This window comes from Tursiops truncatus, chromosome 1, assembly GCF_011762595.2.
Source record: "Tursiops truncatus isolate mTurTru1 chromosome 1, mTurTru1.mat.Y, whole genome shotgun sequence".
Classification (NCBI taxonomy): Eukaryota; Metazoa; Chordata; class Mammalia; order Artiodactyla; family Delphinidae; genus Tursiops; species Tursiops truncatus.
In genome coordinates, this window is record NC_047034.1 from 115,812,462 (window position 1) to 115,838,920 (window position 26,459).

At 38.3% G+C, this 26,459-nt stretch overlaps 1 long non-coding RNA gene across 1 annotated transcript in view; it reads right to left on the reverse strand.

Moving 5' to 3' along the window:
- LOC141275822 (uncharacterized) overlaps positions 1 to 26,459 on the reverse strand; it is a 106,110-nt gene that overhangs the window by 56,944 nt on the left and 22,707 nt on the right. Inside the window, exon 2 of the long non-coding RNA XR_012324205.1 lies at positions 12,068 to 12,202. This is a non-coding gene — a long non-coding RNA (uncharacterized lncRNA). The remainder of the gene's footprint in view (positions 1 to 12,067; positions 12,203 to 26,459) is intronic.

Genomic DNA, 26,459 nt, shown 5'->3' on the forward strand with positions numbered 1-26,459 from the left:
TTGTTTGCTTTTTTGATATTGAGCTGCATGAGCTGCTTGTATATTTTGGAGACTAATCCTTTGTCAGTTGTTTCCTTTGCAAATATTTTCTCCCATTATAAGGGTTGTCTTTTCGTCTCGTTTATGGTTTCCATTGTTGTGCAAAAGCTTTGAAGTTTCGTTAGGTCCCATTTGTTTATTTTTGTTTTTATTTCCATTTCTCTAGGAGGTGGGTCAAAAAGGATCTTACTGTGATTTATGTCATAGAGTGTTCTGCCTATGTTTTCCTCTAAGACTTTGATAATGTCTGGCCTTACATTTAGGTCTTTAATCCATTTTCAGTTTATTTTTGTGTATGGTGTTAGGGAGTGTTCTAATTTCATTCTTTAACATGTAGCTGTCCAGTTTTCACAGCACCACTTATTGAAGAGACTGTCTTTTTGCCATTGTATATTCTTGCCTCCTTTATCAAAGATAAGGTGGTCATAGGTGCGTGGATTTATCTCTGGGCTTTCTATCCTGTTCCATGGATCTATATTTCTGTTTCTGTGCGAGTACCATACTGTCCTGATTAATGTAGCTTTGTAGTATAGTTTAAAGTCAGGGAGCCTGCTTCCTCCAGCTCTGATTTTCTTTCTCAAGATTGCTTTGGCTATTCAGGATCTTTTGTGTTTCCATAAAAATTGTGAATTTTTTTCTTCTAGTTCCATGAAAAATGCCATTGGTACTTTGATAGGGATTGCTACTTTGATAGGGATTGCATTGAACCTGTAGATTGTTTTGAGTAGTATAGTCATTTTCACAATGTTGATTCCTTAAGTCCAAGAACATGGTAGATCACTCCATCTGTTTGTATCACCTTTAATTTCTTTCATCAGTGTCTTATAGTTTTCTGCATACAGGTCTTTTGTCTCCTTAGGTAGGTTTATTCCTAGGTATTTTATTCTTTTTGTTGCAATGGTAAACGGGAGTGTTTCCTTAATTTCTCTTTCAGATTTTTCATCATTAGTGTATAGGCATGCAAGAGATTTCTGTGCATTAATTTTGTATCCTGCTGCTCTACCAAATTCACTGATTAGCTCTAGTAGTTTTCTGATAGCATTTTTAGGATTCTGTATGAATACTATCATGTCATCTGCAAACAGCTTTAAAATTTCCAAAACTATGTTGGATAATAGTGGTGAGAGTGGGCAACCTTGTCTTGTTCCTGATCTTAAAGGAAATGGTTTCAGTTTTTCACCATTGAAAACGACGTTGGCTGTGGGTTTGTCATATATGGCCTTTATTATGTTGAGGTAGGTTCCCTCTATGCCTACTTTCTGGAGAGTTTTTATCATAAATGGTGTTGAATTTTGTCAAAAGCTTTTTCTGCATCTATTGAGATAATCATACGGTTTTTCTCCTGCAATTTGTTATTTTGGTGTATCATGTTGATTGATTTGATTATATGGAAGAATCCTTGCATTCCTGGGATAAACCCCACTTGATCATGGTGTATGATCCTTTTAATGTGCTGTTGGATTCTGTTTGCTAGTATTTTGTTGAGGATTTTTGCATCTATGTTCATCAGAGATACTGGCCTGTAGTTTTCTTTTTTTGTGACATCTTTGTCTGGTTTTGGTATCAGGGTGATGGTGAGCTTGTAGAATGAGTTTGGGAGTGTTCCTCCCTCTGTTATATTTTGGAAGAGTTTGAGAAGGATAGGTGTTAGCTCTTCTCTAAATGTTTAGTAGAAATAGCCTATGATACCATCTGGTCCTGGGCTTTTGTTTGTTGGAAGATTTTTAATCACAGTTTCAATTTCAGTGCTTGTGAGTTGTCTGTTTATATTTTCTATTTCTTCCTGTTTCAGTCTCAGAAGGTTGTGCTCTTCTAAGAATTTGTCCATTTCTTCCAGGTTGTCCATTTTATTGGCATAGAGTTGCTTGTAGTAATCTCTCATCATCCTTTGTATTTCTGCAGTGTCAGTTGTTACCTCTTTTCATTTCTAATTCTGTTGATTTGAGTCTTCTCCCTTTATTTTTTTTTTAATTTTTATTTATTTATTTATTTTTGGCTGTGTTGGGTCTTTGTTTCTGTGCAAGGGCTTTCTCTAGTTGTGGCGAGCAGGGGCCATTCTTCATCACAGCGCGCGGGCCTCTCACTATCACGGCCTGTCTTGTTGTGGAGCACAGGCTCCAGACATGCAGGCTCAGTAGTCGTGGCACACGGGCTTAGTTGCTCTGCGGTATGTGGGATCTTCCCAGACCAGGGCTCAAACCCATGTCCCCTGCATTGGCAGGCAGATTCTCAACCACTGCGCCACCAGGGAAGCCCCTCTCTTTTTTTCTTGATGAGTCTGGCTAATGGTTTATCAATTTTGTTTATCTTCTCAAAGAACCAGCTTTCAGTTTCATGGATCTTTGCTATTGTGTTCTTCACTTCTTTTTCATTTATTTCTGATCTGATCTTTATAATTTCTTTCCTTCTACTAACTTTGGGGATTTTTTGTTCTTCTTTCTCTAATTGCTTTAGGTGTAAGGTTACATTGTTCATTTGAGATGTTTCTTGTTTCTTGAGGTAGGATTGTATTGCTATGTACTTCCCTCTTAGAACTGCTTTTGCTGCATCCAATTGGTTTTGGTCGTCATGTTTTCATTGTCATTTGTTTCTAAGTTTTTTTGATTTCTTCAGTGGTCTCTTGGTTGTTTAGTAGCATATTGTTTAGCCTCCATGTGTTTGTATTTTTTACAGTTTTTTCCTGCAGTTGATATCTAGTCTCATAGCATTGTGGTCAGAAAAGATACTTGATATGATTTCAATCTTCTTGAATTTACCAAGGCTTGATTTGTGACCCAAAATATGACCTATTCTGGCAAATGTTCCATGAGCACTTGAGCAGAAAGTGTATTCTTTTGTTTTTGGATGGAATGTCCTACAAATATCAATTAAGTCCACCTTGTTTAATGTGTCATTTAAAGCTTGTGTTTCCTTATTTATTTTCATTTTGCATAATCTGTCCATTGGTGAAAGTGGGGTGGTAAAGTCCCCTACTATGATTGTGTTAGTGTTGATTTTCCCTTTTAGGCCTTTAGCATTTGCCTTATGTATTGAGGTGCTCCTATGTTGGGTGCATAAATATTTACAATTATTATATATTCTTCTTGGATTGATCCCTTGATCATTATGTAGTGTCCTTCTTTGTCTGTTGTAATAGTCTTTACTTAAGTCTATTTTGTCTGATATTAGAACAGCTATCTTTTTCCATCCCCTCACTTTCAGTCTGTAAGTGTACCTAGGTCTGAAGTGGGTCTCTTGTAGACAGCATATATACAGGTCTTGTTTTGGATCCATTCATTCATTCTATGTCTTTTGATTGGAGCATTTAATCCATTTACATTTAAGGTAATTATCAATATGTATGTTCCTATTACCATTTTCTTAATTGTTTTGTGTTTCTTTCTGTAGGTGTTTTCCTTCTCTTGTGTTTCCTGACTAGAGAAGTTCCTTAAGAATTTGTTGTAAAGCTGGTTTGGTGGTGCTGAATTCTCTTAACTTCTGCTTGTCTGTAAAGCTTTTAATTTCTTCATCGAATCTGAATGTGATCCTTGCTGGGTAGAGAAATCTTGGTGGTAGGTTTTTCCTTTTCATCACTTTAAATATGTCCTGACACTCCCTTCTGTCTTTCAGAGTTTCTGCTGAAAGATCAGCTGTTAACCTTATGGGGATTCCCTTGTATATTATTTGTTGCTTTTCCCTTGCTGCTTTTAATATTTTTTCTTTGTATTTAATTTTTCATAGTTTGATTAATATGTGTCTTGGTTAGTTTCTCCTTGGGTTTATCCTGTATGGGACTCTCTGCACTTATTGGACTTGATTGACTATTTCTTTTCCCATGTTAGGGAAGTTTTGAACTATAATCTCTTGAAATATTTTCTCAAACCCTTTCTTTTTCTCTTCTTCTTCTGGGACCCCTACAATTTGAATGCTGGTGCCTTTAATGTTGTCCCAGAGGTCTCTGAGACTGTCCTCAATTCTTTTCATTCTTTTTCTTTATTCTGCTCTGTGGTAGTTTTTTCCACTATTTTATCTTCCAGCTCACTTATCCGTTCTTCTGCTTCAGTTATTCTGCTATTGATTACTTCTAGAGAATTTTTAATTTCATTAATTTTGTTGTTCAGCATTGTTTGCTTGCTCTTTAGTTCTTCTAGGTCCTTGTTAAACATCTCTTGTATTTTCTCCATTCTATTTCCAAGATTGTGCATCATCTTTACTATCATTACTCTGAATTCTTTTTCATGTAGACTGCCTCTTTCCTCTTCATTTGTTTGGTCTGGTGGGTTTTTACCTTGCTCCTTCATCTGCTGCATATTTCTCTGTCTTCTCATTTTGCTTAACTTACTGTGTTTGGGGTCTCCTTTTTTCAATCTGTAGGTTCATAGTTCTCATTGGTTTTGGTGTCTGTCCCCAGTGATTGAAGTTGGTTCAGTGGCTTGTGTAGGTTTCCTGGTGGAGGGGACTGGTACCTGTGTTCTGGTGGGTGTGGTTGGATCTTCTCTTTCTGGTGGGCAGGGCCAAGTCCGGTGGTGTTTTGGAGTGTCTGTGAACTTAGTATGATTTTAGGCAGCCTCTCTGCTAATGGGTGGGGTTGTGTTCCTGTCTTGCTAGTTGTTTGGCATGGGGCATCCAGCACTTGAGCTTGCTGCCGTTGGGTGGAGCTGGGCCTTAGCATTGAGATGGAGATGTCTGAACAGCTCCTGCTGATTGATATTACGTGGAGCTGGGAGGTCTCTGGTTGTCCAATGTCCTGAACTCGGTTCTCCACCCTCAGAGGCTCAGGCCTGACACCAGGCCAGAGCACTAAGACCCTGTCAGCCACACAGCTCAGAAGAAACAGGAGGAAAAAAAAGAAAGAAAAAATAAATAAATAAAAATTAAATTGTTAAAATAAAAAAATTATTAAAATTAAAAAGTGATAAAATTTCTTTTAAAAAAAGGAAGAAAGCAACCAAACAAATAAACAAATCCACCAATGATAACAAGCACTAAAACCTATACTAAGATAAACATAAAAATCAGAAACAAGTCAGTCACAGACAGCAAACCCCATGTCTACAGTTGCTCCCAAACTCCACTCCCTCTATTTGGGGATGATTCGTTGTCTATTCAAGTATTCCACAGATGCAGGGTACATCGAGTTGTTTGTGGGGATTTAATCCACTACTCCTGAAGCTGCATGGAGAAATTTCCCTTTCTCTTCTTTCTTCTCACAGCTCCTGGGGTTCAGCTTTGGTTTAGCCCCAACCCTGCATGTATTTTGCTCTCAGGTGAAATTATTTTGATTTCTAGCACCATAGGTTATTATTGCCTGTTTCTGCACTTTGTATACATGGAATCCTATAATATGTATTATTTAGTGTATGGCTTCTTTCACTCAACATTATAAGTATGCAATTGATTCACATTGTTGTGGCATTGATTCACTCATATTCATTGTTGTATGCTATTCCACTGCATGAGTATACCATATTTTTTCATTGATTGGAAGACTTTACTTTTTCAATTTTTTTATTGAGGTATAGTTGATTTATAATATTATATTATTTTCAGGTGATAACATAGTGGTTCAAAATTTTTACAGATTATACTCCATTTAAAGTTATAAAGTATTGGCTGTATTCTCTGTGTTATACAATACATCCTTGTAGCTTATTTATTTTACACATAGTAGTTCATACCTCTTAATCCCCTATCTGTATCTTGCCCTTCCTGTCTTCCCTCTCCCCAGTGATAACCACTAGTTTGTTCTCTATATCTGTGAGTCTGTTTCTGTTTGTTATAGTCATTTTTTTTGATTTTTTAGATTCCACGTATGAGTGATAACATACAATATTTGTGTTTCTCTCTATGGCTTATTTCACTTAGCATAACACCCTCCAGGTCCATCCATGTTGTTGCATGTAACAAAATTTCATTTTTTTTATGGCTGAGTAGCATTCCATTGTGTGTATATATATATATATATATATATATATATATATATATATACCACATCTTCTTTATCCATTCATATGTTGATGCACACAGGCCTCTTCCATATCTTGGCTATTGTAAATAGTGCTGCTATGAACATCAGGGTGCATGTATCTTTTCAAATTAGTGTTTTCCTTTTCTTCGAATATATACCTAGGAGCAGAATTTCTGGATCATATGGTAGTCTATTTTTAGTTTTTTTGAGGAAACTTTATACTGTTTTCCATAGTGACTGCACCAATTTACATTCCCGCTAACAGTGTACGAGTGTTTCCTTTTCTCCACAACCTCGCAGACATTTGTTATTTGTGGTCTTTTTGATGATAGTCATTCTGACAGGCACGAGCTGATATTTCATTGTGGTTTCAATTTGCATTTCTCTTATGATTAGCAATATTGAGCGTCTTTTCATGTAACTGTTGGTCATCTGTATGTCTTCTTTGGAGAAATGTATATTTATGTCTTCTGCCCATTTTTTTAATCCAGTTGATTCTTTTTTTGATAATGAGTTGTTTGAACTGTTTCTACATTTTGGATATTAACCCCTTGTTGGTCATATCATTTGCAAATAGTTTCTCCCATTCAGTAGGTCTTTTCATTTTGTCTTTTCATTTTGTCAATGGTTTCCTTTGCTGTGAAAGAGCTTTTAAGTTTACTTAGGTCCCATTTGTTTATTTTTTCTTTTGTTTCCTTTGCCTTAGGAGACAGATCCAAAAAAATGCTGCTACGATTTATGTCAAAGAGTGTTCTAAGTTTTCTTCTCTGAGTTTTATGGTTTCACATCTTACATTTAATCTTTAATCCATTTTGAGTTTATTTTTGTATATGGTATGAAAAAGTAGTCCAGTTTGATACACAGTAGTGCATGTGAGCTGTTCAGTTTTCCCAGCACAATTTATTGAAGAAGGTGTCTTTTCTCCATTGTATATTCTTGCCTCCTTTGTCATAGATTAATTGACCATAAGTGCAAGTGTTTTCTTCTGGGCTCTCTATTCTGTTTCATTGATCTATGTGTCTGTTTCTGTGCCAGTACCATACTGTTTTGATTACTGTAGTTTTGTAGTATAATCTGAAGTCTGGAGCATGATACCTCCAGCTTTGTTCTTTCTCAAGATTGCTTTGGCTCACCCTAATGACTTTATTTTAATTAATTATTTCTCTAAAAAACCTATCCCCAAATACAGTCACATTTTGAGGTAATGGGGGTGAGGACTTCAACATATGAATTTTGGGGAGGACATAACTCAGCCCACAAAACTTATGCAAATAGGGACGCCATTAAAAGGATTTAACCAAGGAAATGACATAATCCAATTTATATTTTAAGAGCAGTGTGGCTATAGTATACAGAAAAGATTGGAGAAGAGGAAAAGTGGTAATAGGGAGACAAGTTAGTAGATTATTTCTGTAATGCAGACCCCAAAACAGACATTCTTAACCTGGAGCCTACATATAGGCTTGGAAGGGGGTGACCCACAATTTCCTCGATGCTGTATTTACAGAATCATACGAGCATGCATATGTACCCATAACGTGATTTAGTCCCAAAGCCCTGTTACAACCAAGAATCACAGTGCAATGCCAAAAATAAAGTTAAGAAACCCCACGTTTTACTCACATTACTCAAAGGGACTCAAACACACAATGTGTAAAAGCACTTACTAAAATACCTTCTATTCTCCTGCCCATTTAGTCCTTTCCTACAGTTATACCAGGATCTCTCGCCTCAAAACCCCCAGGGAAAAACACTCCTCCACCAACCCTCCATTGCCCAAAGCATTTTCTGCTCTCCACATCCCTTCTTTCCTTCCTCTTTAAGAACTTTATCAAGTACATCAACCTAGCTTCTCTTCTGCAAAAATAAATCTTTGAAGGGAGAGAAAGACAAAAATCATTTCACTTAGACTGAGGATTCTATTTGTGAGGAAGGGAGGTGGTGGGGAAAAATCTCTGAACATTCCACATTAATCATTTTTGTCTTATCTTATATATTTTCTTACAGAGTCTTGGTGTTCATCAGATTCTCAAAGGATTTGTTAAATATGTTAAGAACTATCAAAAGAACAAGAGAGACAACTGAGGGGTGGGGTGGGGGAATGTAGATTGTGGTTCTCTAGGAACTGAGCAAGGCCATCTGACCATTCTCTCAATCAGACTGGTCCATAAATAGGCCACCACTTTGGTTATCCACTCTGCCCATACTGCATCCTAAGACAACCAACTGTGCACTGATAAGACTTCAAACAAAGCTAATGGATTGATTGGGTATCACCTCAAAGGACAAGCTCATTGTAAACAAATGTATTCTGCTTTGAACGTGATCATTAGGAAACCCTGAGTAAACTGCTAATTTAGGTCATCCAAACCAGAAATAAGTGATCTTTTCATTTGAATCAATTAAAAAGTTAATGAAGATATGTAAACATTGATTCTAATCAGACCACAAACCTGCTGTGTACACACCAGAAAGAGACTCTGTGGTTAGACACAAAAGAAAGGAAATATAGAGTATAAAAGATAGAAATAAAATGTGCCCTACCCTCACTTTCCTATCCCAGTTAATTTCTACCCAACCTTCAAGTCCCAGCTAAGGGCTTATCGTTTTGTGAACCTTCACTCCAGGCTCAGGTAAATGTCTCATCTCTTATTCCACAGTATCCTGTGAGCTCTAACATTTCACTACCACATTGTTATTAAGATTACCTGTCTCCTCTACTCAGTTGTGAGCTTCCACAGATCAAGGATAAGATCTTATTCTTTGTTTTCTGGGCACCTAGCACAGGGCCTCATACAAAGTAGGTAAATATTCATTGATAAGGCTGGCTTCAAGTTTTACGTTGTTTCTAAAAAAGAAGCAGACTCACAGATATAGAGAACAAACTAGTGGTTACCAGTGGGGAGAGGGAAGGGGGAGGGGCAATACAGGGGTTGGGAATTTTTTAAAAGTGTTATTATGGGATTATATAAAATCATGTATGTGAAACTTTTGAAAATTGTAAAGCACTGTGGAATTTTTTTAGTAAGTTAAAAAATAAAAGTACACACACAAAATATTTATGCTATTTCTACCATACTACCCTGCTTCCTAGAATAATAAGATCTAAATTATTTGCTTATCATTTGGGAAGTTTTGCAGAGATGCTAGTTCTACACAGGGATTGGAGGTATCCTCAGTCCAAATTTCTGACTAAGGATTAAGTAGTTGAGGCCCATTTTCTTGGAAAGCAGTGGGGGTCAGGGGTAGAAAGCTGATGGGAGCTGATAGAGGAATTAAGGAAGGGAATCTTCACCCATTCTTCAGTCATCCGTGGAAGCATGTTCTCATGTTACTCAATCTTTCAAAGGAAACTTCCCAAACCACTTCTAACCATATATCATCCAAAGTTTCCCTCTGAATCATTCAAAAGCCATCTAGATGTGGGTTGAACAACACTCAGTTATTGCAATAGTGTTTTTCTTAAATGTCACGTGTGTTACAACATCTCAATGAGGCTATTTGTGGTTTGAGCCTCCTGAATCAGGATATAGAGAAGTTCCAACATCTAAGATTCATTTAATGCAAGCAAAAAAATTGAACCCTTCGATGAATCCACCTGCACCAAGATCACCTACCATGCTGTGCAAAACGCAGGTTCTTGCATCTGCCCCAGATCTAGTGAATAAGATTCTTTGAGGTTGGAGGTTAGAGATCTCCCTTCTTAATAAGCTCCTTAGGTAATCTCATCATCAAAACTCAGCTCAGAAATTGTATCTTCAGGGAAGTCTCTTTTGGACCCTCACCCAGCTTACAAGCTACCCCAACACCTCCTTTCATCATGCTTACCACATTATCTGTCTCCCCTGCTACACTGGGTTCCAAGAGGGCAGCAGCTTTGACTTCTTGTTCACCGCTGATCCCCAGGGCTTTGAACAGTGTTGATGAATTGAATGAACGATTCTTATGTACTCTGAACTGGACAGCCAGATGCTTAGGGTTGAAGCTCCTGTCCAGAGCATGCAAGGTGCTCTGAGGTCTGACCCCTGTCTACCTCTCCAGCCTTCTCCTCCCCAACTCTCTACATCACACTCAATACACCAGTAACATTTAGTTGCTTGTTGTTCCTTACACAGCCCTTTACTTCCCTATGCTTTTGCTCAATCTGTCCCTTCTTATTCTACACCCCTATCACTATGTGCAGTCTCCTCCATTCACACCCTCCTCCATATGCACCTCCTTGCCACTATCTAGATAATTCCATTCTTTCCTTTTAAGTTTCTACTGGGGCCTCTCCTCCTTGCAGGAGGCTTTCCCATTCCCCTTACTCCACAATAGCCTCTCTTCTCTGGGACCAGTGACAGCTAGGAATATTTCCATCTTTGCCCTTACCACATTGTTTAGTAATTACCTCTCTCTGTGTTGGTCTTCTGCAATAGAATATGAACTCCTTGAGGATGTGGACCATATCTCATTAATCTATCTATCCCTACTTTTTATTCCAGTCCTTGGCATAAAGTAGCTGTTCAACAAATTACCATTTAATGAATGAATGAACAGATGAGCAAACAGAGCCAAATCCTCAGGCACAATTGTTAACTGAAACAGGAACATGTACATCTGAACACACACAAACTGGTGGCTGGATTAATTGATCCCATTAGGGCACCAAGAGTTGAGGGCCTCTATGCATAAAGCCAGTCATCTTATCAGATTGGCAAGAAGGGTTAAGCCAGAAAGGACTAATATGTATGGACACTACAAACCAGACAGAGAAGAGGCTGAGAATTCTAAGGCTCATTAACCAAGTCACAGCAAAAAAACAAACTAATAAGCCTAGATGCAGGTAAGGGCAAGTGACTAGGCAATATAGTGGGCCAGAGAACATGGAGGGAAGTAAAGAATGTGGGGTGAGTGAGGGTCCAAGAGAAAGTCCATAGGACAATGAGTCAGTCATGGTGGTTTCTGGGTGAGTTAGCCCTCAGCTACTCTGGTGAACTTGTGATAGCATCTTAAAGTGACAGTGCTCCCTGGATAGGATCTGAAATAATGTGTCACAAAATTCTAGGTTAAAGGAATGAAAATCATATTGTGGTTTTTACTAAAAGGCCAGGGTTTTGGTTTCCTATTGTTGCTTTAACAAATTACCACAAATTTAGTGGCTTAAATATCACAAATTTATTATCTCGCAGTTCTGGAAAAGTTTAAATGAGAGTCATACAGAGCTAAAATTCAAAGTACCAGCAGAGCTGTGTTCCTTCAGGAGGCTTTAGGGGATCATCTGTTCCTTGCTTTTCCAGCTTCCAGAGGCTACCCCGATTCTTTGGTTCATGCTTCTTTCTAGCAATGGTATCACTCTGACCTCTGCTTCCATCGTCACAGCTCTTTCTACAACTCTTTCACTCTGACCCTCCTGCCTCCCTCTTATAAGAACCTTGTGGTTACATTGGGCCCATCCCAATAATCCAAGATAATTTCCCTATCTAAAGATCTTAACTTGATTAAGATCTTAACATTTGCAAAGTGCCTCTTGTCCATGTAAAGGAACATATTCACAGGTTCCTGGATCAGGACATGAACATCTTTGGGGGATCATTATTCTACCTACCACACTCATCTGGAGAAAAAAAATTATTTTAAAAACTGAATCAGGTTTTGATTAAAAAATAATAATAATAAGTATATAGCTCTAAATTTCCTATCAACAAAGGCAACTAAGAAAATGACACAAAAATCTGAAAAACCGGGGATAAAGGAAAATTATAATTGTGTAATAATTTATAGTTTCAATTGGTTTTTCTCAATTAGAAATTCAAATATATAAAATAGATAGCTAGTGGGAAGCAGCCGCATAGCACAGGAAGATCAGCTCAGTGTTTTGTGACCACCTAGAGGGGTGGGATAGGGAGGGTGGGAGGGAGGGAGATGCAAGAGGGAAGACATATGGGAACATATGTATATGTATAACTGATTCACTTTGTTATAAAGCAGAAACTAACACACCATTGTAAAGCAATTATACTCCAATAAAGATGTTAAAAAATTCAAATATAAATGTGACACTGTCACTCCTAAAAGAGGATAACAACTGGACACAACTACCTGCTTTTTCATTGGTTTTGCATCTCCCCTCTTCAGGTCCCCTCTTCTCTTTAAGCAAGGACATGCATCTCAAAACTGTAAGTGGTAACTGCTGCATGTATTGATGCCAGCAACACATGTAGCACAGGGATGCAGCTGAAAGACATGAAAAGGAGAAAGGTCGAAAAGGATTCAACTCAAGACATGAAAAGGAAAGGAGTCATTTTTTTCCCTCCAAAATGGAAAAAAAAAAACAGCAAATGCTTTAAAAGGGACCTCTGGATTTTATTAAAATTATGAATACTCTAGGATTTTGCACCTATAAATTATTGAAGATAAAAAGAAAATATTTTAAATGCCATATATGATCATAATGTGAATGCATACTTTCTGACCAGCTCAAAGGCAAGTTACATTACAAACTCATTAGTAGATAGTGGCAGATGGTGCTAGTTGAGACCAGTGCTAAGTAAGCCAGGACTGCAAGGGTAGGGGATTGTCGCCGAAAGCAACATAATTTACCCTCCTTCCAGCCACAGAAGAAGAAAAGTTATTATCAGCAAATAGCTGGTAACATTGGGAGACACTCAGTATATTTCTTTAATTTGTCTAATTTTCCTCCTTACGTAAACAAGTTCAGAGCTCTTTTTAAAACCTTGATTGAGGGCTCAATATTATCTTTTTAAGACAGCTTAGTTTATCCCCGAAAAACTATTCTCAGGTAATTTTGAAAGTGTTGAAGACTTCGTTTATTTTAAAACAAGAAAGATGCCAGCGTGCTTATCAGCACCAGAGAAGAAGCCCATAGAAAGAGCCAAAAATATAATAGAAGAGGAAATAATACAAGACTGGAGGCAGAGAGACAATGAGGGAGCTGTCACACTAATCTAAGACAAAGATCTGAACCGGTAAAGGTAGTTTTGCAAGTTTCCTGTGGCTGCTACAACAAATTACCACAAACTGGATGACCAAAAGCAATAGAAATGTATTCTCTCACAGTCTCACATTTCTGGAAGCCAGAAGTGCAAAATCAAGGTCTCTGGAGACTCTAGCGGAGAATCCTTCCTCGTCTCTTCCAGCTTCTGGTGGTTGTCAGATTTCTTGGTTTCTTTGGCTTGTGACCGCATCACTCCAAGCTCTGCCTCTGTCTTTGCCTTCATATTGCCTTCTCCTCGGTGTATTTGTGTCTTCTCTCCGGTCACAATTCTTCCTCTTTCTTTCTCTTATAACCTCATCGTAAGATCCTTAATTTAATTACATCTGCAACAACTCTTTTTCCATATAATGTACCATTTAAAAGTTCCAGGTAGCTGGATATAAACATATCTTTTTGGAACCACCATTCAACTCATCATTGGTAATAAATGTGAAGAAGGAGAAAAATATCTGAGAATTATTTGAGAGGTACCATCAGCAGAACTTGATGACTATTTGACTGTGGGGAATGAAGGGGAGGAAAGAGTCAAGAGTAACTTTCAACTAAATACCTAGGTAAGAACTAGGTACTCAACTGAAATAGAGAACTTGGATGGCAGAGCCCTTTTATAATGAAGAAGATGACTTCCTTTTAAACATGTTGATTTTGAGGTGTCCATGATACATCTAGATGTTCAGCAGATAGCAGGACCTATGCGTCTGAATCTCAAGAGAGAGAGCTGGGCTAGAGATAGAGATTTGGGAGCTTGTGAGCATACAAGTGGTAATTTAAAAACCTCAGAGAGGATAATATTGCTGAAGAAAGCAATAGGTAGCAAGAATTACAAAAGATTGGAAATAGACACCTGGCAGTTAAGGGGTAGACAGAGGAAGAGCTGCCCATAAAACAGATCAAAAATTAAATAATAAGTGAATAAATAAATAAATATTTTTAAAAATTAATGGTGAACAGGTACAAATAATAGCAGGAGAGTGTAATGTCCAGAAGCCAAGAGAATAATTTCTGGAAGTGGGGAAAAATAAGCAATGTCAAATGGAGTAGAAAGAACAAAGGAGATGAGGAGTAAAGTGTTGAAGTAGATGATAGAGGGAGAAAGACACCACATAGGTCTCCAAATGAAAAAGAGTCCAGACAATGGGAAAGCATGTGCAAAAGCCACGAACGTTTCATGAGTGCTCGAAGAACAGCGAGGTGGCCAGTGTGGAGGGAAAAGGGTGAACAAGGATGTAAGTAAGACAGAGGGGTGAGAAGTGACAGAAGTCCTTTACCTTAACACAAGAAGGCCCTACTCCTTAACACAGGTAGAGCCTTTCTGGCCATTTTAAGGACTGTGGATTTTATTCTAAGTGAAAATGAGAAGGTATCAGAGGGTTTTCTCCTGAGGAATGACGTGATCTGACTTCCGTTTTAACAAGATCACTTGGGCAACTGTGTGGGAACAAGAAGCAAGGCTCAAAAGACATGCTGGAGACAGACTGGAAGCAAAGATGTAAGTAGGGAAGTCAGTTAGGAGGTTACTGCAACATCTCAATAAGAGGTGAGGGCAGCTTAGACCACAATGGTAGCTATGAAGGTGAGAGGAAGGGATGTAATTGTTGATATACTTGAAAGTGGGCTCATAAAGATAGCTGAAGGATTAGGCAGAGCGAGGAAAAGACGGATCAAAGATGATTCCAAGGATCTTAGCTGAAGTTACTAGAAGTCTGGAGTAAGCACCCCTTCTATGTATAAATAGTGGGCTTGCTATGCAAATGGAACTTCAACGTAAGGGTCTAGTCCTTTATTCCAACTAGATTGCCTATCCTAAACCTCTTCTATGTAATAATGTTGGTGCAGGCACTGTGTATGATGCTGAGAGGCATGTCAAACTCTATGTCACCGAAGTGCAAAGTGCAAAAGTGAGAGCAAGAAATAAGGCTCAAAATATATGATGAAGACAGACTGCAGAGAGCTAGGAAAGAAGTTAAACTACGTTGGAAAATCTCAATTGATTGTTTTACAACACACTGCACTGCACACTACAGACATGAAAATGCACACATGTTCCTCTCATAATTCACCAGAAAACCCAGTGATTCACTCCTCAGCAAGAAATGTCCTGGGAATCTTTGATTAAACTGAACCCACTCAGGCCACATCACTGCTGAAAAATTCACACTTAGGAGGAAGGAAAATTAAGAATGTTCTTCATGAGACTATGAGCCAACTGCACAAGCTCAATATCCTCCCTACATCAGGAATCACAAGTTATTAATATTGTAAAGTGATACCAGCAAACTGAAGAGGGTTGCTTCCCAAACTCTCTGGGTGTCACATGAGACACTTAACAGCTCAGTACTATGTGGAAATGATGGAGGGGTGTGCTCTACCTTCAGAGGCTCTCAGTCACTCAGGAAACTCCGAATTGGGGGAATAAGCTATTGCATATGCAAATTGTATTCACTCTGAAATTTGTTACTGTTGCTCCAACATCTGTTCAAAGGCAGACAGATTGTTTCCCATGGGCATATGACTTCCACTGAGTCCAAGAGAAACTGCACCAATCTGAGAAGAGTACAAAGGATCCATCAGAATTTGAAAGCAGAACTAACATTTTCGAGCATCCAAGCATTCTTTCCCCTGGAAACATGTGGTACCTGGAGGTTAGATTCCCAGATCAGCCCACAAACGTTTGTTTAATCCACAATGTTTCTAAAACACTCTATAAACAGTACTCTGGGACCTACCAACATAAGAACCTTGTTTCTGTTGATTTAATAAGTGAGTACTTTTGGAACACTTGTTACGTGCCAGGCATTGTTCTTGTGCTGGGGTTTCAGAGTTGCAGAACACAGAGAACATGGTCCTTGCCCTCGAGGAGCTCAAGGGAGTGGTCCAGACAAGGAGAATGTCAGATCCAAGAGACAGCAGTCAGTGCTATGACAGTAACATGGATAGGGTGGAGGAAGCATGGGTGCAGGTGATAGAGGTGGGGATACCTAGTACTGACATCTGAAGGAAGAAATGGTTTACAAAGCAGATGAAAGGGCTGTGCAAAAGCATGGCAGCAAAGCACACTCAAAGCTTAAACTTGGGTCATATAAACACATCTCCCCTAAAGTTGTTACCACTTCTTGCTCACATGACCTGTAGCCCACAAGACTGTGAGCTCCACATGGGGGCTCTGCTGAGCTAAGGCAAGATTTCTAGCAGAAGAGGGACCACTGAGGATAGTGAAGGGCCAGAGCAACTGCCAGAAGGCATGGAGTAGTCTGGGAAGTGCTAAGAGAGGAATGAGACATCTCCAGGAAATAGGAATGAGGCACTTGGGGGAGAGAGTGTCACAGATCAACAATTATGGAGAACTTATCCTATTCCTCATGCTACATAAGTCCTGGGAATATAAGGATCCATAAACTGTGTTCCCAGTGAAAAAGATTTTGAGATCTAATGAGGGGACCAATTGTAGTAACGTGCTGTAAAATGGTGAACGTGATAGTATCTACTTCAGATGGTTATATGAGGATTACAGAAAGTAAGACACATACCTAGTATTTGGCACAGAGTAAATGCTCAATAAATATTAACATTATCAAATGCAAGTATATACTATGTACAGTGTACAGGATGAAAGAAGAAATGGTTAATTCTAATGGGAGAAAGAAAAAATTTGGAGACTCTAATAACGAGGGTGTTCATCACACAGACTGGGACACAGAGCCTACAAGACATTCTGAGAGAGCTAAGACACAGAGGCAAAACTGGCCTGCTGTGTGTTGGCCTCAAGCAGAAATTCAAGACCACTCTCTGCTCCCCACCCCCCAACATCCATTTTCAAAGAAGAAATGCTAATACAAATCAGCTAAGTTCAGTAATGCTTATTAAGTGAACATAATAATAGTAATTACAATTACTATTGTTATTATTACTAGTACTGTGTCCCAGATAGAGTGCTGAAATCTTGACAGACTTTCATATCAGTTAATCCTCACAGTTAGGACATAGGTGTGAAAATGAGTCCCATTTTACACATGAGAGGGGTTCATTTTATAAGAGCCATACTTTTAACCTCTTCTCTGCTATGGTACCACCTACCATATATAAAGGAAGCATGAGAGGTAACTATACATATATTGAAATTACCGTTCTTAAGTTGGAGATTTCTTGAGCAGTGCTATATTCACTTTTTATTTTTTAGGGTAGGGTGGCAGGGAGAGGAAAGAAGGAGAATAAGTATGTTTCTTTCCGTTGTTAAGAAAAAGAAGGAAATGGCAACAAAGGAAGCTGTTAGCTGAGATGGACGGGTGGATAGATGGATGGAAAGAAGGAAGGAAAGGAGGGAGGGAGGGGAGGGAGGGAGGGAGGAAGGGAGGAAGGAAGGAAGGAGAAAATGAAGGAAGGAACAAGGAGAGAGAATTTATTTCAAGGACTTACCCTGGTGTTATATAGCTCCAACCCAATCTTTTATACCATCTATATTGCCTTTATCCCCTATAGAAAGTATAAAAGATCGGGTGAAAATATTTGTAAACCATATGTCTGATAAGGGGTTAATCTCCAAAATAAATAAGGCTCCTACAACTCAATAGCAAAGAAAAAAAAAACTAATGATTCAAATAACCTGATTTAAAGTTGAGCTAAGGAATTAAATAGACATTTCTCCAAAGAAGACATAACAAATGGCCATTATATATAAGAAAAAAATGTTCAGTATATTAATCATCAGGGAAATGTAAGTCAAAACCACAATGATATATCACCTCACACCTGTCAGGATGGCTATAATAAAAAAAATTTTTTAAGTTGCGTTGGTAAGGATGTGGAGAAATTGGAATCCTTGCACACTGTGGTAGAAATGCAAAATAGTGCAGCTGCTATGGAAAACAGTATGGATGTTGCTGAAAAAATTAAAGATAAAACTACCATATGATCCAACAATTCCCTTCTGGATATTTAACCAAAAGAATTGAAATCAGAATCTCAAAAAGATATTAACACTCCCATGATCATTGCAGCACCATTCACAACAGGCAAGATGTGGAAACAACTTAATGTCCATATATATATTAGAATATTATTTAGCTTTAAAAAAGAAATTCTGCAATATGTGACAACATCGATGAAACTTGAGGACATTATACTAAGTGAAATAAGCTAGTCACAGAAAAACAAATACTGCAGATTTCACTTACATCAGGTATATTAAAAAGTTAAATTCATATAATCAGAGACTAGAATGGTTGTTGCTAGGGGCTGGGGGCAGGGGAAAATGGGGAGTTACTAATCATCAGGCATAAAGTATCAGTTAAGCCAGATGAATAAGCTCTAGAGATCTGTTACTCAATATAGTACCTATAGTCAATGATAATGTATTTTACGCTTAAAATTTTATTAAGATATTAGATCTCATGTTGTGTTCATAACACAACAAAATAAAATTTTCAAAAGAAAGAAAAAAGTGAATCCTGGTCTCAGTGAGTTCTTTCAAGCCTTCAAGAAATCCTGCACCCCCTACAATTTACACTGTCCTGTAGTTATAGAAGACAAGAGAAGTTTTATCAATTCATTTTATGAAGCTACCACATTCCTGGTGAGAGAGGGAGGAGAATCCTAGCAAATATAACACAAAAAATTAGAGCATTAGAAAAATGTTAACTCCTCTAATACTTCAATACATTTAAAGAATAATAGACCACAACTAAATAAGATCCAGTTCCAAGAATAAAGAGTGGTTCAACTAAGAGCTCTGCTAATGGTATAAATAATGTATAATTTATCATCGTAAATATCCTAACTCTTTTGCCTACTTGATTGGTTGTAGATCTGTTGATTTCTCTTTAAAGTATAATCAATATTTGTATATTATATTGAAAACTTACTAGTACATAAATGTTCATAACTGTCAAGTCTTTTTGGTGGCTTATATCTTTTGTCAATATCTCACATATTTTATCAGCAACTTTGCCCCATTCATGATTTTGCCTTTATTCTATCTTATCCTTCATTGATAAAGGCCATATAGCATGTAATCAAGTTCTACATCCATTCTACCTTGCTTACTAACTTTAGAAAGCTAGAACAAAAAATATCCATCTAAACACAGGAAGCATATCCTCCTTAATAGAAAATAAAGACATTCCCATCTTAATATCAGTAATGAGAAAAAGATGCCTGTGGTTACTTTTCAATTATGGAAATATAAGCCACCTATCAAAACATAAATAAAAGAATAAATACTGGAAAGATGGTTATAAAATTATAATTACTGGCAAATGATATGACATTGGCAAATCAAATCCAATTGTACATTTGATTAAATGACTACATCATGACCAACTATCATTTTACTCCCAAAAGAGAGGAAAATCTAGGTAAACATTTATTCTATCTGGGTGGGGGGAAAGTCTTTAAAGCCGGACAGAAGGTTATTTTTTTTTTTCAGTTAGAAAGTTCTGACTTGAAATCAATGTAAAACTTCTATACAATCAAAAATTCAATTCATACTAGAGAGGGGTGTGAGGGAACAGGGAGGAGAATGTCAGACAAAATAATCACAGACAAAAGTTAAGTGTTTCTAAGATATAAAGAATTCTTTTTAAATTTAAAAACAAAAAATAAGCATGCTATCAGAAAAATAAAGGATGTTCATGGATAGGAAGACTCAACGTCGTCAAGATATCAGTATTTCCCAACCTGATCTATAGATTCAGTGCAATCCCAATCAAAATCCCAGCAAGTTATTTTGTAGATATTGACAAAGCAATTCTAAAGTTTATATGGAGAGGCAAAAGATCCAGAATAGCCAACATAATGTTGAAGAAGAACAAAACTGGAAGAATGGCGCTACCTGACTTACCATAGAACCACAGGAATCATGACCATGTGGTACTGGTGAAAGAATAGACAAATAGATCAATAGAACAGAATAGAAAGCCCAGAAATAGACCCACATAAATAGTCAACACTTCTTAGACAAAGGAGAAAAGGTAATGCAATGAAGCAAAGAGAGGCTTTTCAACAAATGGTACTAGAACAATTGGACATCCACATGAAAAAAAAAAAGTGAATCTAGACACAGAGCTTATGCCCTTCACGAAAATTTACGAAAGATGCATTATAGGCCTAAATGTAAAAAGGCAAAACTATGAAACTCCCATAAGATAACATAGGAGAAAACCTGGATGACTTTGGGTTTGGTAATGATTTTTAGATACAACACCAAAAGCATGATCCATGAAAGAAATAATTGATAAGCTAGACTTCATTAAAATTAAAAACTTCTGATTTTGCTCAAGATAATTAGAAGACAAGTCACACCGTGGAGAAAAATATTTGTAAAAGACATATCTGATAAAGGACTGTTGTCCAAAATATGCAAAGAACTCTTAAAAACTCAACAATTACAAAACAACCCAATTTTTTAAATGGGTCAAAGACTTTAACAGACACCTCACCAGAAAAGATATACAGATGGGAAATGAAGCATATGAAAGATGTTTCATATCATATGTTATCAGGGAAATGTAAATTAAAACATCAATGATATGTAACTACACACCTATTAGAATGAGCAACATCTGGAACACTGACAACAACAAATTCTGGTGAGGATATAGAATAACAGGAGCTCTCATACATTGCTGGTGGGAATGCAAAATGGTACAGCCACTTTGGAAGATGGTTTGGAGGTTTCTTACAAAACTAAACATACTCTTACCATACAATCCAGCAATTGTGCTCTTTGGTGTTTACCCAAAGGAGTTAAAAACTTATGTCCACACAAAAATCTACACTAGGATATTTATAGCAGCTTTATTCATAATTGCCAAATTTGGGGAGCAAGCAAGCTGTCCTTCAGGAGGTGAATGGATAAATAAACTGTGGTACATCCAGACAGTAGAATATTATTCAGCACTAAAAATAAATGAGCTATCAAGCCATGAAAAGACATGAAAAAAACCTTAAGTGCATACTACTAAGTGAAAGAAGCTGATCTGAAAAGACCACATACTTTATGATTCCAACTATATGGCATTCTGGAAAAGGTAAATATATGGAAACAGTAAAATGATAGGAGGTTGCAAAGGCTCGGCAGTGGGGGCGGGTGGGGGCACAGGGAGTGGGAAGGAGCAATAGGTGGAACACAGGATTTTTTAAGGCAGTGAAAATATTCTGGATGATTATTATAATGATCATTATACATTTGTCCAAACCTACAGAATGTACAGCACCAATAGTAAACCCTACATTAATTATGGACTTTGGGTTAATATGATGTGTCAATGTAGGTTCATCAATTTTAACAAATGCGCTACTGTTGTGAGTGACATTGACAATGGGGGAGGCATGCATGTGTGAGGGAAGAGAGTATAGGGGAAATCTCTGTACCTTCCACTCAGTTTTTCTGTGAACCTAAAACAGTTCTAAAATAAATGCAATGCAAAAGATCAATAAATCTGATCTTTTGATTCCAATTTCACTAATAGTTTCAAAATGCAAAGTCAAATAATATGCCATTTTTGCCTCCCAGAGGTTGAAAAGTAAGGGAAAATGGGCACTCCCATCCATTCCTGGTGAAAGTGTATATTGATGCAATATTTGGCAAGATAATTAAGCCAATCATATCAAAAACCTTCAAAAGGTACACACTTCTTGACCCAGTGATTTTATTTTTAAAAACTTATCCTAACTAAATAATTATGCTTATGCACATAAATGTATATACAAGGATATTAATAATAGAAAAATGTGTACATACACTTAAAGGATTAATTAAATTATAGTACACCCATACAATAAAATACTATGCAGTCCTTAAAACTGATGCACTAGAAGAAAATAATTGAAATGTACACGGAAGATATAAACAGGAAAAATATTACTAAAAGATTAACAGTATTGTGATTATGAGGGGTTTATTTTCTTCTTTTTTAATATTTATTTATTTTATCTATTTATTTGGCTGTGTCAGGTCTTAGTTGTGGCACACGCGCTCTTCGCTGTGACAAGCAGCCATCTCTCTAGTTGTGGCGCGCAGGCTCCAGGGCGCATGAGCTCTGTAGTTGTGGCGCGGGTTCCAGGGTGCGTGGGCTCTATAGTTTGCAGCACGCGGGCTCCCTCGTTGAGGTGCGCGAGCTCAGTAGTTGTGGCGCACGGGCTTATTTGCCCCACAGCATGTGGAATCTTAGTTCCCTGACCAGGGATCGAACCCACGTCCCCTGCATTGGAAGGCAGATTCCTTACCACTGGACCACCAGGGAAGTTCCTATTCTCTTCTTTGTGTTTATCTGTATTTCCTAAATTTTCTACAATAAGCATGTGTTGCTTTTGAAAGAAAATATTTTCACTGTTTGACCCCCTCTCACAAAAACCAGTTGAAAAGTAATAAAGTTCCTACCCTGTGTTAGGCACTTTGAATAGACTGTCTCTGATCCTTACTATAGTGTAACAACGTAGCTCTTATCTCTGTATTTTCAGTGAGGAAACTGAGGTACAAAGCAGTGGTAACTTTCCCAAAGTCACTCAGATACTATGATGGTTATTTTTGTGTGTCAACCTGACTGAGCCATGGGGTGTCCAGATTAAGCATTTCTGGGTGAGTCTGTGAATTCCAGATGAGATTACCATTTGAACTGGTGATCTCAGTAAAATGGATTGCCCTCCCCCACGTGGGTAGACACCATCCAGTCCCTTGAAGGCCTGAATAGAACAAAATGTGGAGGAAGGAAGGATTTGCCCCCTTCTTGCCTACCTGCTTGAGCTGGGACATCTGTCTTCTCCTGCCCTTGGACTGAGATTTTCACCACTGACTCCCCTCATTCTCATGAATGGGTCTCATTGGACCCATACTGGAATTATACCACCAGCTCTCCTGGGTTTCCACTTGCAGATGGCAGACTGTGAGCCAATTCATTGAAATTTATCTCATAGATAGATGAGAGAGAGAGAGAGAGAGATGATATTGGTTCTGTTTCTCTGGAGAACCCTGACTAATAGAGATACTAAGGAGCAAAGCAAGATTTCAGCCGAAGACTGCTTGACTTTAGTCATTACTCTTCTCACCACATCCGGCTGCCTTTAAGATTACTGCATGTGTTGAACCGGTTTGCAAGGCAGAAATAGAGACACATGTAGAGAACAAACGTATGGACACCAACGGGGGAAAGTGGGCGGTGGGGGGGATGAACTGGGAGACTGGGATTGACATGTATACACTAATATGTATAAAACAGATAACTAATAAGAACCTGCTGTATAAAAAATAAATTAATAAAATTAAATTTAAAAAAATGATTACTGCATCTGTGACCAGCCATCAACCCTTGTCTACAGCAGTGAGAGCACTGGCTCCTAAACACCGTGGGTGTCCAAAATCTAAAAGTTGCTGAAGCAAGGCAAGAAACCAATAAATTTTTAGAAACATTCATATGAAAACTAGCCTTCTGTCAAAGGATCCCTATGGAGTCACTATAAGCTCCACAGAATCAAGAGTCAGATGGGGTTTCTTCCTCTGAAAACTTCACCAACACAACCATTAACAGGTAGAGAAAATCCATCAAAATCTCACGATGGTAATTGTAATCTGATATACTTGAGTGGAAAAACAAACCATATGCTTCACTTCTTCAAAAATGCTGATATAGAGCTTCCCTGGTGGCTCAGTGTTTGAGAGTCTGCCTGCCGATGCAGGGGACACGGGTTCGTGCCCCGGTCCGGGAAGATCCCACATGCCGCGGAGCGGCTGGGCCCGTGAGCCATGGCCGCTGGGCCTGCGCGTCCAGAGCCTGTGCTCCGCAACGGGAGAGGCCACAACAGTGAGAGGCCCGCGTACCGCAAAAAAAAAAAAAAAAATGCTGATATAATGACAGCATTCTACCTACTGCTTCACAGTCTCATTTCCTACCTACACTTTGAAGCATGGAAGTGCCACAAGTCACAAAGTTGCCATTTTTTAAAATTCCTTGGTGCATAAGACCAGTGGTCTGCCCTAGAAGGCTTCAGCTGACAGTGATAACTGGCATACTCTATGGGTCGTCCTTCATATTACCAATTTCAGAAGCTTTGGGACTTATCCCAAATCATCTGCTTCTCTCAATAATTTTATTAGGGCCTCCTGGCTATATTCATACATTCAACTTTGAATAATGAGTTCCGTAATTTATCACTGAGTGGGCAGCGTTATCCTTAAATAATTTTTTTCAAGTTATCTACAAAGGGTTTCCTTTTGTTCAGTGTAGAGAGCACTGGAGAAAAGGTCTATACATTACGGTAACCATTACTTCAAACTTCAACCTTAGCTTTAGTCTTCCTGGAGTCCTCAACCAAAAGAAATTATCATTACAATATACCCTGCCAGGCATACGTATATTGCTTCTTAAACTGCTTAGAGCAAATGGCATACAGCTATATTATCTAGTCAACTTTTTATCAGAATTCTAAAACTTGTTACAGAAAAATTTATAAATAAGAAAGAGGAGCACAAAAACAAGTATCCCTGGATGAATTTACCAAAAATCATTTACATTGTTCCAAATCTTTATAAAAACCTTTCTCAAAAATGTCTACCAAATCTCACTGCAGGAGGTTCTGACTTTGAGACAAAGATCTTTTCTCTCATTCTAACTTGATTCAAGGAGAGAAACGGAGGAATTAGAAAGTAAGAATATCTGTAAACTATACTTTAATCCTATGTTATATTGATTGAGTCAGTGCTTTAAGACTGGTTATACAGCACCCAGTTTACTTGATTTACCTTGAGTTTAGAAAATTTTACACTCTGAGGAGTATAATTTTGTCCCATTTATTGTGGATTAGCTATGGTTTACAAAAAATCATGTAGGGGCTTCCCTCGTGGCGCAGTGGTTGGGGGTCCGCCTGCCGATGCAGGGGACACGGGTTCGTGCCCCGGTCCGGGAGGATCCCGCGTGCCGCGGAGCGGCTGGGCCCGTGAGCCATGGCCTCTGGGCCTGCGCGTCCGGAGCCTGTGCTCCACAGCGGGAGAGGCCGCAGCAGTGAGAGGCCCGCGTACCCCCAAAAAAAAAAAAAAAAAAAATCATGTAGTCATCTGATACTGGAAACCAGGTCCATTGTCAGGAGTCTAACCTTCCCTCTATTGTAAAATAAGAATATTTCATTATTTCAATTTTCATCTTCCTTTTACCATGACAGCAATCTATTATCAGCAATATTGCCTATACTAGTTCTACTTCCACTTTCTTTTTCCTGGTTTCCAGCTCATAGGAGTTAACTAGGTTCCCTTCAAAAAGAAGAAATTCTAACAATAAAACAAAATTATCTCACCCCTGTAGAAACCCTCATTTAAAAAAAAAAGTTATAGTCAGTAATATTGTATTAAGTTTGTATGGTGACAGATGGTAACTAGGCATTGTGGTGACCGTTTCGCAATGTATACAAATATTGGATCACTGTGTTGTACATCTGAAACTAATGTAATACTATATGTCAATTATACCTCAATAAAAACATTTTTAAAAGGTTAAAGAATTTTCCAGAAAGTGTAAAATATACCAGCAGCTGCTCTATTTCATAAGGCAATATTCACACCTGGGGGAGGGGTGACCCAGATCTGGGCTCCAGCCTCCTCTGGTGATGCCGGAATGCTCCATGAAAGTTGCAGGGTGGGGAACAGGGAGCAGTGAGGAGGGAGTGGGCATCTGAGGGGCACTTCCCTGGCCCCCTTCCTCTCCCGTGTTCACAGGAACAGGAACGGGATGGCCTTTGTGACTACTGTATCCGTCCAAAACTGACTCGGAAAGGCCAAAAGTCAACTCCTGTAGGCAGAGCTAGAAGTGGAATTGATGGGTCGGTAACTGTGAGATGGCAGAGCCATCTGCAGGTGTGCCTGGAATTGAGTTATACTACCTGTATTTGTAAGACAGGTAAAAATTAAAATTTAAGATAAACATGCACATTAAAAATCCTAAGATAACCACTAAAAGATAGAAACAGTGTTACTAAACCATGAGGAAGGAAAATGGAGTGGGGTGGACGAAATCAATCTAGGAGGGAGGCAGGAAAGAGAACGAGTAAAACCTAGAGCTAAGTGAGGTGAATGGAGGATACAGAGTAAGAGGACAGAGTTAAGTCCAAGCCCACAGGCAGCCAGAACGAATGCAGGACAAAAGTCGGATAGATTTTAGGGTATGTGGATTATCTTTCAATAAAACTGTTAATTAAGAAAATAAAGTAACGTGGTTATGTGATTCAGTCAGGGGCACCTGGATCATCTCCCTTTCTAAAGTCAACTGCGCCATATAACATGACCTAATCCCTGGAGTGAAATCCAGCAAACTCCCAGGCTAGGGAATTAGGCAGAACATGTGTATCAGAGGGGGAGGTAGGAGATCTTGGAGGCCATTCTAGAACTCTGGTAGGAAGTGACAGATTGAAAATAGTACACATGATACACTGAACAAGAGAAACCAACATGAGAAAGTATATGCTGTTTGATTCCATTTTGGTTTTGTTTTTCTTTGT